A 14,828-nucleotide genomic window follows, 5' to 3' on the forward strand; every position below is an offset into this window, starting at 1 on the left:
ATACCATTCTGAAGATATCGAAGTGTAGTTGAAAACGGAAGAAACGGAGATGAAAAACTCTAACTATTTTAAGAGTTATGATAGAAATAGTTAGACTCGCGCTTTCACCTAGCAGTTTACAGATCTACCTCCGAGTGAATGACCATAACTCACTCAATTCAACTCGGAATTCATTGAAATTTTTTCCATTTCGAAGGACTCGAAGTGTCGGTTAAAACGGAAGAAACAGAGATGAAAAAAGCCAAGTATTTTGAGAGTTATGGTGGAAATAGTTAGACTCGCACTTTGGTCTAGCAGTTTACAGACCAACCTCCAATTGATTGACCATAACTTACTCAATTTAACTCGGAATTGATTCAAATTCATGCCATTTTGAAGATGTCGAAGTGTAGTTGAAACCGAAAGAAACAGAGATGAAAAACTTCAAGTATCTTTAGAGTTATGATGGAAATAGTTAGACTCGCGCTTTGGTCTAGCAGTTTACAGACCTCCCTCCGATTTACTGACCATAAGTCACTCAATTCGACTCGGAATTTATTCAAATTCATGCCATTTGGAGGATGTCGAAGAGTAGTTGAAAACGAAAGAAACGAAGATGAAAAACTCCAAGTATTTTAAGAGTTATGGTAGAAATAATTAGCCTCGCGCTTTCGCCTAGCAGTTTACAGACCTACCTCCGATTGAATGACCATAACTCACTCAATTCAACACGTAATTCAATGAAATTTGTTCCATTTCAAAGGAATCGAAGTGTAGTTTAAAACAGAAGAAACGGAGATGAAAAACTACTTGTATTTTGAGAGTTATGATGGAAATAGTTAGATTCGCGCTTTGGTCTAGCAGTTTGCAGACATACCTCCGATTGAATGACCCTAACTCACTCAATGCAACTCGGAATTCATTGAAATTTGTTACATTTCGAAGGAGTCGAAGTGTAGTTTAAAACGGAAGAACGGAGCTGAAAAAAGCCAAGTATTTTAAGCGTTATGGTGGAAATAGTTGGACTCGCACTTTGGTCTAGCAGTTTACAGAACTACCTCCGATTGATTGACTATAACTCACTCAATTCAACTCGAAATGGATTCAAATTCATCCCATTTTGAATATGTCAAAGGGTTGTTGAAAATCGAAGAAACAGAGATGAAAAACTCGAAGTAATTTAAGAGTTATGATGGACATAGTTAGACTCGCGCTTTCGCCTAGCAGTTTACAGATCTACCTCCGAGTGAATGACCATAACTCACTCAATTCAACTCGGAATTCATTGAAATTTGTTCAATTTCGAAGGACTCGAAGTGTAGTTTAAAACGGAAGAAACAGAGATGAAAAAAGCAAAGTATTTTGATAGTTATGGTGGAAATAGTTAGACTCGCACTTTGGTCAAGCAGTTTACAGACCAACCTCCAATTGATTGACCATAACTTACTCAATTTAACTCGGAATTAATTCAAATTCATGCCATTTTGAAGATGTCGAAGTGTAGTTGAAAACGAAAGAAACAGAGATGAAAATCTCCAAGTATCTTAAGAGTTATGATGGAAATAGTTAGACTCGCGCTTTGGTCTAGCAGTTTACAGACCTCCCTCCGATTCATTGACCATAAGTCACTCAATTCGACTCGGAATTTATTCAAATTCATGCCATTTGGAAGATGTCGAAGAGTAGTTGAAAACGAAAGAAACGAAGATGAAAAACTCCAAGTATTTTAAGAGTTATGGTAGAAATAGTTAGCCTCGCGCTTTCGCCTAGCAGTTTACAGACCTACCTCCGATTAAATGACCATAACTCACTCAATTCAACACGTAATTCAATGAAATTTGTTCCATTTCAAAGGAATCGAAGTGTAGTTTAAAACGGAAGAAACGGAGATGAAAAACTACTTGTATTTTGAGACTTATGATGGAAATAGTTAGATTCGCGCTTTGGTCTAGCAGTTTGCAGACATACCTCCGATTGAATGACCCTAACTCACTCAATGCAACTCGGAATTCATTGAAATTTGTTACATTTCGAAGGAGTCGAAGTGTAGTTTAAAACGGAAGAACGGAGCTGAAAAAAGCCAAGTATTTTAAGCGTTATGGTGGAAATAGTTGGACTCGCACTTTGGTCTAGCAGTTTACAGAACTACCTCCGATTGATTGACTATAACTCACTCAATTCTACTCGAAATGGATTCAAATTCATCCCATTTTGAATATGTCAAAGGGTTGTTGAAAATCGAAGAAACAGAGATGAAAAACTCGAAGTAATTTAAGAGTTATGATGGACATAGTTAGACTCGCGCTTTCGCCTAGCAGTTTACAGATCTACCTCCGAGTGAATGACCATAACTCACTCAATTCAACTCGGAATTCATTGAAATTTTTTCCATTTCGAAGGACTCGAAGTGTCGGTTAAAACGGAAGAAACAGAGATGAAAAAAGCCAAGTATTTTGAGAGTTATGGTGGAAATAGTTAGACTCGCACTTTGGTCTAGCAGTTTACAGACCAACCTCCAATTGATTGACCATAACTTACTCAATTTAACTCGGAATTGATTCAAATTCATGCCATTTTGAAGATGTCGAAGTGTAGTTGAAACCGAAAGAAACAGAGATGAAAAACTTCAAGTATCTTTAGAGTTATGATGGAAATAGTTAGACTCGCGCTTTGGTCTAGCAGTTTACAGACCTCCCTCCGATTCATTGACCATAAGTCACTCAATTCGACTCGGAATTTATTCAAATTCATGCCATTTGGAAGATGTCGAAGAGTAGTTGAAAACGAAAGAAACGAAGATGAAAAACTCCAAGTATTTTAAGAGTTATGGTAGAAATAGTTAGCCTCGCGCTTTCGCCTAGCAGTTTACAGACCTACCTCCGATTGAATGACCATAACTCACTCAATTCAACACGTAATTCAATGAAATTTGTTCCATTTCAAAGGAATCGAAGTGTAGTTTAAAACGGAAGAAACGGAGATGAAAAACTACTTGTATTTTGAGAGTTATGATGGAAATAGTTAGATTCGCGCTTTGGTCTAGCAGTTTGCAGACATACCTCCGATTGAATGACCCTAACTCACTCAATGCAACTCGGAATTCATTGAAATTTGTTACATTTCGAAGGAGTCGAAGTGTAGTTTAAAACGGAAGAACGGAGCTGAAAAAAGCCAAGTATTTTAAGCGTTATGGTGGAAATAGTTGGACTCGCACTTTGGTCTAGCAGTTTACAGAACTACCTCCGATTGATTGACTATAACTCACTCAATTCAACTCGAAATGGATTCAAATTCATCCCATTTTGAATATGTCAAAGGGTTGTTGAAAATCGAAGAAACAGAGATGAAAAACTCGAAGTAATTTAAGAGTTATGATGGACATAGTTAGACTCGCGCTTTCGCCTAGCAGTTTACAGATCTACCTCCGAGTGAATGACCATAACTCACTCAATTCAACTCGGAATTCATTGAAATTTGTTCAATTTCGAAGGACTCGAAGTGTAGTTTAAAACGGAAGAAACAGAGATGAAAAAAGCAAAGTATTTTGATAGTTATGGTGGAAATAGTTAGACTCGCACTTTGGTCAAGCAGTTTACAGACCAACCTCCAATTGATTGACCATAACTTACTCAATTTAACTCGGAATTGATTCAAATTCATGCCATTTTGAAGATGTCGAAGTGTAGTTGAAAACGAAAGAAACAGAGATGAAAATCTCCAAGTATCTTAAGACTTATGATGGAAATAGTTAGACTCGCGCTTTGGTCTAGCAGTTTACAGACCCACCTCCGATTCATTGACCATAAGTCACTCAATTCGACTCGGAATTTATTCAAATTCATACCATTCTGAAGATATCGAAGTGTAGTTGAAAACGGAAGAAACGGAGATGAAAAACTCTAACTATTTTAAGAGTTATGATAGAAATAGTTAGACTCGCGCTTTCGCCTAGCAGTTTACAGATCTACCTCCGAGTGAATGACCATAACTCACTCAATTCAACTCGGAATTCATTGAAATTTTTTCCATTTCGAAGGACTCGAAGTGTCGGTTAAAACGGAAGAAACAGAGATGAAAAAAGCCAAGTATTTTGAGAGTTATGGTGGAAATAGTTAGACTCGCACTTTGGTCTAGCAGTTTACAGACCAACCTCCAATTGATTGACCATAACTTACTCAATTTAACTCGGAATTGATTCAAATTCATGCCATTTTGAAGATGTCGAAGTGTAGTTGAAACCGAAAGAAACAGAGATGAAAAACTTCAAGTATCTTTAGAGTTATGATGGAAATAGTTAGACTCGCGCTTTGGTCTAGCAGTTTACAGACCTCCCTCCGATTCATTGACCATAAGTCACTCAATTCGACTCGGAATTTATTCAAATTCATGCCATTTGGAAGATGTCGAAGAGTAGTTGAAAACGAAAGAAACGAAGATGAAAAACTCCAAGTATTTTAAGAGTTATGGTAGAAATAGTTAGCCTCGCGCTTTCGCCTAGCAGTTTACAGACCTACCTCCGATTGAATGACCATAACTCACTCAATTCAACACGTAATTCAATGAAATTTGTTCAATTTCAAAGGAATCGAAGTGTAGTTTAAAACGGAAGAAACGGAGATGAAAAACTACTTGTATTTTGAGAGTTATGATGGAAATAGTTAGATTCGCGCTTTGGTCTAGCAGTTTGCAGACATACCTCCGATTGAATGACCCTAACTCACTCAATGCAACTCGGAATTCATTGAAATTTGTTACATTTCGAAGGAGTCGAAGTGTAGTTTAAAACGGAAGAACGGAGCTGAAAAAAGCCAAGTATTTTAAGCGTTATGGTGGAAATAGTTGGACTCGCACTTTGGTCTAGCAGTTTACAGAACTACCTCCGATTGATTGACTATAACTCACTCAATTCAACTCGAAATGGATTCAAATTCATCCCATTTTGAATATGTCAAAGGGTTGTTGAAAATCGAAGAAACAGAGATGAAAAACTCGAAGTAATTTAAGAGTTATGATGGACATAGTTAGACTCGCGCTTTCGCCTAGCAGTTTACAGATCTACCTCCGAGTGAATGACCATAACTCACTCAATTCAACTCGGAATTCATTGAAATTTGTTCAATTTCGAAGGACTCGAAGTGTAGTTTAAAACGGAAGAAACAGAGATGAAAAAAGCAAAGTATTTTGATAGTTATGGTGGAAATAGTTAGACTCGCACTTTGGTCAAGCAGTTTACAGACCAACCTCCAATTGATTGACCATAACTTACTCAATTTAACTCGGAATTGATTCAAATTCATGCCATTTTGAAGATGTCGAAGTGTAGTTGAAAACGAAAGAAACAGAGATAAAAATCTCCAAGTATCTTAAGACTTATGATGGAAATAGTTAGACTCGCGCTTTGGTCTAGCAGTTTACAGACCCACCTCCGATTCATTGACCATAAGTCACTCAATTCGACTCGGAATTTATTCAAATTCATACCATTCTGAAGATATCGAAGTGTAGTTGAAAACGGAAGAAACGGAGATGAAAAACTCTAACTATTTTAAGAGTTATGATAGAAATAGTTAGACTCGCGCTTTCGCCTAGCAGTTTACAGATCTACCTCCGAGTGAATGACCATAACTCACTCAATTCAACTCGGAATTCATTGAAATTTTTTCCATTTCGAAGGACTCGAAGTGTCGGTTAAAACGGAAGAAACAGAGATGAAAAAAGCCAAGTATTTTGAGAGTTATGGTGGAAATAGTTAGACTCGCACTTTGGTCTAGCAGTTTACAGACCAACCTCCAATTGATTGACCATAACTTACTCAATTTAACTCGGAATTGATTCAAATTCATGCCATTTTGAAGATGTCGAAGTGTAGTTGAAACCGAAAGAAACAGAGATGAAAAACTTCAAGTATCTTTAGAGTTATGATGGAAATAGTTAGACTCGCGCTTTGGTCTAGCAGTTTACAGACCTCCCTCCGATTTACTGACCATAAGTCACTCAATTCGACTCGGAATTTATTCAAATTCATGCCATTTGGAGGATGTCGAAGAGTAGTTGAAAACGAAAGAAACGAAGATGAAAAACTCCAAGTATTTTAAGAGTTATGGTAGAAATAATTAGCCTCGCGCTTTCGCCTAGCAGTTTACAGACCTACCTCCGATTGAATGACCATAACTCACTCAATTCAACACGTAATTCAATGAAATTTGTTCCATTTCAAAGGAATCGAAGTGTAGTTTAAAACAGAAGAAACGGAGATGAAAAACTACTTGTATTTTGAGAGTTATGATGGAAATAGTTAGATTCGCGCTTTGGTCTAGCAGTTTGCAGACATACCTCCGATTGAATGACCCTAACTCACTCAATGCAACTCGGAATTCATTGAAATTTGTTACATTTCGAAGGAGTCGAAGTGTAGTTTAAAACGGAAGAACGGAGCTGAAAAAAGCCAAGTATTTTAAGCGTTATGGTGGAAATAGTTGGACTCGCACTTTGGTCTAGCAGTTTACAGAACTACCTCCGATTGATTGACTATAACTCACTCAATTCAACTCGAAATGGATTCAAATTCATCCCATTTTGAATATGTCAAAGGGTTGTTGAAAATCGAAGAAACAGAGATGAAAAACTCGAAGTAATTTAAGAGTTATGATGGACATAGTTAGACTCGCGCTTTCGCCTAGCAGTTTACAGATCTACCTCCGAGTGAATGACCATAACTCACTCAATTCAACTCGGAATTCATTGAAATTTGTTCAATTTCGAAGGACTCGAAGTGTAGTTTAAAACGGAAGAAACAGAGATGAAAAAAGCAAAGTATTTTGATAGTTATGGTGGAAATAGTTAGACTCGCACTTTGGTCAAGCAGTTTACAGACCAACCTCCAATTGATTGACCATAACTTACTCAATTTAACTCGGAATTGATTCAAATTCATGCCATTTTGAAGATGTCGAAGTGTAGTTGAAAACGAAAGAAACAGAGATGAAAATCTCCAAGTATCTTAAGACTTATGATGGAAATAGTTAGACTCGCGCTTTGGTCTAGCAGTTTACAGACCCACCTCCGATTCATTGACCATAAGTCACTCAATTCGACTCGGAATTTATTCAAATTCATACCATTCTGAAGATATCGAAGTGTAGTTGAAAACGGAAGAAACGGAGATGAAAAACTCTAACTATTTTAAGAGTTATGATAGAAATAGTTAGACTCGCGCTTTCGCCTAGCAGTTTACAGATCTACCTCCGAGTGAATGACCATAACTCACTCAATTCAACTCGGAATTCATTGAAATTTTTTCCATTTCGAAGGACTCGAAGTGTCGGTTAAAACGGAAGAAACAGAGATGAAAAAAGCCAAGTATTTTGAGAGTTATGGTGGAAATAGTTAGACTCGCACTTTGGTCTAGCAGTTTACAGACCAACCTCCAATTGATTGACCATAACTTACTCAATTTAACTCGGAATTGATTCAAATTCATGCCATTTTGAAGATGTCGAAGTGTAGTTGAAACCGAAAGAAACAGAGATGAAAAACTTCAAGTATCTTTAGAGTTATGATGGAAATAGTTAGACTCGCGCTTTGGTCTAGCAGTTTACAGACCTCCCTCCGATTTACTGACCATAAGTCACTCAATTCGACTCGGAATTTATTCAAATTCATGCCATTTGGAGGATGTCGAAGAGTAGTTGAAAACGAAAGAAACGAAGATGAAAAACTCCAAGTATTTTAAGAGTTATGGTAGAAATAATTAGCCTCGCGCTTTCGCCTAGCAGTTTACAGACCTACCTCCGATTGAATGACCATAACTCACTCAATTCAACACGTAATTCAATGAAATTTGTTCCATTTCAAAGGAATCGAAGTGTAGTTTAAAACAGAAGAAACGGAGATGAAAAACTACTTGTATTTTGAGAGTTATGATGGAAATAGTTAGATTCGCGCTTTGGTCTAGCAGTTTGCAGACATACCTCCGATTGAATGACCCTAACTCACTCAATGCAACTCGGAATTCATTGAAATTTGTTACATTTCGAAGGAGTCGAAGTGTAGTTTAAAACGGAAGAACGGAGCTGAAAAAAGCCAAGTATTTTAAGCGTTATGGTGGAAATAGTTGGACTCGCACTTTGGTCTAGTAGTTTACAGAACTACCTCCGATTGATTTACTATAACTCACTCAATTCAACTCGAAATGGATTCAAATTCATCCCATTTTGAATATGTCGAAGGGTTGTTGAAAATCGAAGAAACAGAGATGAAAAACTTGAAGTAATTTAAGAGTTATGATGGACATAGTTAGACTCGCGCTTTCGCCTAGCAGTTTACAGATCTACCTCCGAGTGAATGACCATAACTCACTCAATTCAACTCGGAATTCATTGAAATTTGTTCAATTTCGAAGGACTCGAAGTGTAGTTTAAAACGGAAGAAACAGAGATGAAAAAAGCCAAGTATTTTGATAGTTATGGTGGAAATAGTTAGACTCGCACTTTGGTCAAGCAGTTTACAGACCAACCTCCAATTGATTGACCATAACTTACTCAATTTAACTCGGAATTGATTCAAATTCATGCCATTTTGAAGATGTCGAAGTGTAGTTGAAAACGAAAGAAACAGAGATGAAAATCTCCAAGTATCTTAAGAGTTATGATGGAAATAGTTAGACTCGCGCTTTGGTCTAGCAGTTTACAGACCTACTGATGAATACATTTATGTGTGAATCTTAGGTAAGAAATCATGCATATTTTTAATGTTTAGTGCGATGCTACTTAAAGTATTTTCCGTGTTTGTGGTGTGCAGGGCTATTTATGGAGTTCATGGAAAATGGAGCTAAAGAGATGAAATTCCAAAGAAAAAATTCACAAATCATTGGATTCTATACAAAGTAGAGTTTATGTGTGAGCTTGAAAGTGGAACCTATTATGGCTGAAAGTTGAGAAAGGGGGCGGCAAGTGAATTGTGATGCGATCCATCAATTGATCTAGATCACCCTAAAGAATTGTTTATGGGTACCATCAATTTACACGGAGGTCCATCAATTCGACGGTTTAGATTATGTTGTGGCAGTGGGTTGAAGGGTGCAACTACTTTACATAGTCGCCCACCATTTGGACCGTTCGGATCTTCTTATGGAGTCAATTTGTAGGGTGCGATCCATTTATGATGCAGTCCACAAAATTGGATGGTTGAGATCATTTCTTGAAAGATTTAAAGTGGGCTGTTAACATTTAGGCAAAGTTCCACATAAAGGGCAAGAAAACAATTTGGAATTGTACAAGAGCAGCCCGTATTTTTTAGTATGTACCGGAAGCAAGCAAGCAATGGGGGTCCACGTGTGGCTCTATTTTTTTTTTTGGATTAGGAATGGCAATTAACGTGGGACCCACTTCAGTTCTCATGCTTGAGTTACAAAAGCATGCATATACATGCACGTGAGATGAGAGAAAACACAAGATTCCATCCACTCTCCCACGTTGAAAATTCAAAAAGGAAGAGACAACTTACCAAAAATGGGTGCTAAGTTGCTGAAATTGTGAAGAAAGAAAAGAGTAAGTTTGCTCTTACCAACAAATACTAAAAGTTTCAGAAATTGCCAAAGATAGGTGGGGTTGCCAAAAATACAAAAAGATGCCAAGATTGTGTCTTTTCTTGGAGATGAAAATAGAAGGAGAAGAAAGCTACATATGGGAAAAAGAAGACATTCTCTAGACTCTATTCTTTTTTTTTTCTCTCCACTACTCTCTACCCTCTCTTTAATCTCTTACTCTATTTTCTCTTTTTCTCTCCACTACTCTCAAGCTCTCTCCCTTAGGTTTTCTTGTTCTTTTTTTTTCTTTTTCTTTTCAACTCTCAATCCAAGGCATCATCATCTACCATTAAAACTCAAGGTGACATTAAAGCTTGAAGGAGGAAGATGCAACCAAAGTTGGAGGAGAAAAAGACTAAGTTCTATTTAATTTTTGTTATTTATTTTAAGTTCAATTTGATGTAATTTTGTTTCAATTCAAGTTATGAAGAAGTAATTAGTTTTTGTTTAATTTTCTTTCAAGTTCTATATGGCAATTCTTCTCCCATCTATCTCGTATATTTTTGTTTTTCTTCCCTTTTTCATGAGTAACTAAATCCTATTTACTTAGGGTTTAGTTGAAACCATGGGGAAGGAGAAATATTTATAATTAAATCAATCTACTCAATTGAAAAAATTGTGTAGGAGTTTGTGTTTGGAAAATCCCAATCATTCATGCCATTGGCTTTCCCCTTTCGTATGAATGATTGTTGATTAACAAATATAAAGTTCTATATAATCAATGTAAATTGGAGAGTGGATTTGATTAATTACTTATAAGGAATGACATCCCTTTGATCTTATTCCTTATTGACTAGTTAATCGAATTTTCAACCTAATTCAAGAATTGTTTTAATTAATCAATCTAATCCAAACCCATGGTGGATTCTAACCCTAAGTAATCTTTTATATTGAATTAAGGTTTTTACACTATTCCAAAATACTTTCGCAATTTTTCAATTAATTTAGGCCTTTAGAATTTTAGTTTTCTAATCAGATTAGATAAGTAGTTAATCAAGATCATTAGAATTTTGGTACACTTTGCCTAAATTAAGATTTCCAAATCAAGATCGTAGTTGAATCCGATTCTTAGATTGAATAGAATACACGCTTATATATAGTGTTGGCTCCGAGGTCTAAGTCCACGGAAATCCTGAGTCCATTCCAGGCAACATTATATCATAGCTAGTATTCTAATCGGTAAAAGAATAGGATTGACAACTAGATTTCTCTTCCTTGAGTTCGACCCGTATTTACACGATCCGTGCACTTGCGGTTATTTAATTTCTCAATCAAGTTTTTGGCGCCGCTGCCGGGGAAGAGAGTTGCATTAGAATCTTAATTATTCGAAGTGTTAGATTAGTAGTTATTTTTAGTTTAGTTATATTTTTGGTTTCTTGCCTATCCATCTCTCTTACTTGGTTTTCTTGTGTTTATGAGTGAAGGTTGGGTGCGGAACTCGGCCAATCGACTAGAAAGATCAAACCGGTTAGAGACGGCGGAAGACATCGCACCAAATCCAAATCAAGTAGTCATGGCGGAAGAACAAGAGACACCCAAGAGTTTGCGCGATCGCTTCTATCCGGCCCGAACCGCGCAACCTTCATGCATACGTCTGCCTGCTGTGCAGGGAAATAATTTTGAACTCAAATCCCAATTCATCACCATGTTACCTCATTTTCATGGGCTACCTTCTGAGGATGCCTATCTATTTCTTAGGGAGTTTGAGGAAGTGTGTGTCCTCATTAAAATGCAGCAACTCTCAGATGATGCGGTAAAGCTTAGATTTATCACTTTTTCACTCAAGGATGGGGCTAAGAAATGGCTCTATGGTCTTCCCACCAATTCTATCACTACTTGGGAAGAATTCACTGTTGCCTTTCTTAAAAAGTTCTTTCCTATGCATAAAACGAATAAACTAAGGAATGACATTCTTCAGTTTAGGCAAAAACCCCATGAGTCTTTTTCCAAGTTCATGGAGAGGTTTAAGGATCTTCTCCAAGAGTGCCCTCACCACGGACTTGACACTTGGCATTTATGCCAAATTATTTATGAGGGTATTGACTATCAAACCAAGCAGTTGTTAGAATCTATGTGCCCAACAGGATTTACATCATATACGGATGAAAATGATGCTTGGAACTTTTTAATTGAATTAGCTGAAAAGACTCGTGAGTGGGAATCAACTCAAGAGAGTGAAAGAGCCATTGGTAAGGGTTTCATTGAGGGTACTGTAGCTAAAGAGGCTCACCTAGATATTCTTATCAAAAGGCTAGAAGCCATAGTGGTTAAGGGACCTTCACAGGTCCATCAAATTGCACATAGTGTTCCTATGTGCAATTGGTGTCAAGCCACGGACCATGTCATGGAAGAGTGCCCAACTCTTGCTAAATTTGGTAATTCTAATGAAAATGCAAGTGCCTTGTTTTTAAATAATCCATATAGTAGCACATATAATCCGGGATGGAGGAATCATCCCAACTTTTCTTGGAATCAAGGGAATTATCAAGGAGGGCCATCAAATTTCCAAGGTCAAGGCCAATTTGGCCAACCTAGGCCCACCTTCCCTTCTATGAATGTTCGACCACCCCTAACCACACCTCCACCTTTTCAAAACCCAATTTTAAATAATGTTTCAAATCAGCAACCACCGGGTTTTCCAAAACAAGGGGAGTCGGCACGCATAACTTCCTTAGAAAAGAGCATAGAACTTCTCACTAGCACTTTCATGACAAGCCAACACAATATGGAGAAACAAATCTCCCAACTTGCCATGGCCTTGCATGAAAGGGAAAAGGGGAAGATGCCAAGTCAACCAGTTCCTAATCCAAGGAATGTGGCCATAAATGGGAATCAACAACCACAGGTAAATCAGTTGAATGCCATGCAACCAAACTTGCCGCAGCAGGAGCCCTCCGATCACTGTAACACTGTATTTGCTTTAAGGAGTGGCAGAGAATATCAAAGGGAGGAGGGCAGATCCGAACCTTCTAAAGATGCTCAAGAATCTCCACTTAAGGTAAGTAAAGAGTCATCCTCCATTGGTTCCGAAGAAGAGCCCGAACAGGTAAGTACAGAGCAGGCAGTTTCTCCACCTGAAAAAGAGTATGTGCCTAAAGCTCCTTTTCCAAGGAGACTTGCTAATAATAAAAATGTGGCTGCTAAGGAGAAAATTTTAAATATGTTTAAACAAGTGCAAATTAATATTCCATTGTTAGATGCGATTTCCGAAGTCCCGACTTATGCCAAAGTTTTAAAAGACTTGTGCACACAAAAGCGCAAGTCTAATGTACCCAAGAAGGCATTCTTGGCTGCAAACATTAGTTCCATCTTGTCTCAACAGATGGTGGCTAAGTACAAGGACCCGGGATGTCCTACCATTGCATGCACTATTGGAAATACTCATATTAATCATGCTCTTTTAGATTTAGGGGCCAGTGTGAATTTATTACCTCTTTCTGTTTTTAAACAATTAGGATTAGGAGAACTCAAACCCACCACCGTCACTCTTCAGTTGGCGGATAGATCAATGAAGAAACCGAAAGGGATGGTTGAGGATGTCCTAGTTAAAGTAGGAGAGTTCTTATTTCCTGTAGATTTCATTGTGCTAGAAACTGAGCCCGTTGCTAATATCAAGGATCAAATTCCTATAATTCTTGGTAGGCCTTTCCTTGCTACGAGCAACGCCTTAATTGATTGTAGAAATGGTTTAATGAAATTAACTTTTGGGAATGCTTCCATGGACTTTAATGTTTTTAGATTAGGTAAGCAACCTAATTTACAAGAAGAAATTAATATGTTGCACTCCTCTCCTGAGACTAATTGTGAAAATATTTTGAATGCAGGATTTGAAGAAGCTCTGGATGAAGAAGGCTTGGAGAATGCAAGAGATATAGGGGACTCCTTTTCTGATGACCTTAGCATCCAACAAATAGAATTTGGAGCATCCCTATCTCCGCCCCTTCCCAAGCCTCCACCCAAAAAGGCCCCACAGTTAAATTTGCCGCCTTTGCATTCAAATTTAAGAAAAGCATATTTGGGTAAGACTTGCACATCTCCTGTGACAATCAAAATGGACTTAAACTCGACCCAAGAAGAAGAGTTAATTAATTTTTTAAAAGAAAATAAGGACTCTACTTGGAAGGACAAGTTTCATTTACTCAGATTGAAGTCCTTTGTTGAGTTACCAAGATCTAATTTAGAAGAGGTCATGGATCTTCATGAGCCTCTTTATTCAAATCTCTCTTAAAAGAAAAAGGTACGCCCCTCTCTTCTCTTTATTGTCCTTGTTTCTATTTTCGCATGCATTGAGGACACTGCATGATTCAAGTATGGGGGGTAGCTTTTAGAAACTTTCTTTTCTAATCTTTTCTATAGTTAAAGTTAGAAAATTTCCTTTCTTTTTATTTTTGGTAATTTTTCGCAAATTAGAAAGAACTTGGTATTCTTAGAAAGAAAGTTGTTCTCTTATTTTAAGAAATAAAGTTAGTGGATATTTTAATTTTGGAATTTGAAAAATTAGAAAGAATACTTTCCTTTCTTAGTTTTGTTTTCTTTTGGAATCTTTCTTTTTAAAAGGATTTGAATAAGAAATAGAAATAGAAACTTGCTTTTTATATGGTATGGATAAAAAGGAAAGAAAGGTTGAAACAAAAGAAAGAAAGAATGATTTGTTAGAAAGTTTGCTTCTTGATTATAGTTTTGATTTGTAGCCTTGTTGACTTGAGCTATTAAGTCTGAAGGGTTTTTATGCCTAGTTCCTTAAAGCCAACTGGCTTTAGAGCAACTGACTGAAAACTCCATACATGGGTCAATTAGAAAGCTTAATAAATCAAAGCATTGCACGTAATCAAAAGTAAAGCTTGAACTCATATGCATCAATGTCTATGACATATGCAAATCAAAGATTAGTCGGACACTGCTTAGTAGCCTGGGTGTCTGGTGCATGCCCTGCATGTCATTCACGCCAAAAGCAGTAGAGGATTACAAAAAAAAAAATGAGTTCTATTCTTAGAAACTATGGGAAAAGTTGAAAGTATGGTGGACCATATAAATTTGTAAGTTTTCTACGAAGTTTCCGAATCAAATTTCTTTTATGGTACGATTACATCAGAGGCAAGTTTAAGGGAGCAAAGTAGGACAAATTCAAAAGAGGATTCCTTGATTAAAATATTTTTCTAATTTTTCCGACTTGGGATAGGATGCAAAGTTTAAGTATATATGTATTCTTGTTCTTCTATTTTGAGTAATTTATCAAACAAATAAAAAGGATTAGAAATTTTTG

Source organism: Tasmannia lanceolata, unplaced genomic scaffold, assembly GCF_043159265.1.
Source record: "Tasmannia lanceolata isolate RefF3 unplaced genomic scaffold, GAP_Taslan_0.1 ptg000018l, whole genome shotgun sequence".
Taxonomy (NCBI): Eukaryota; Viridiplantae; Streptophyta; class Magnoliopsida; order Canellales; family Winteraceae; genus Tasmannia; species Tasmannia lanceolata.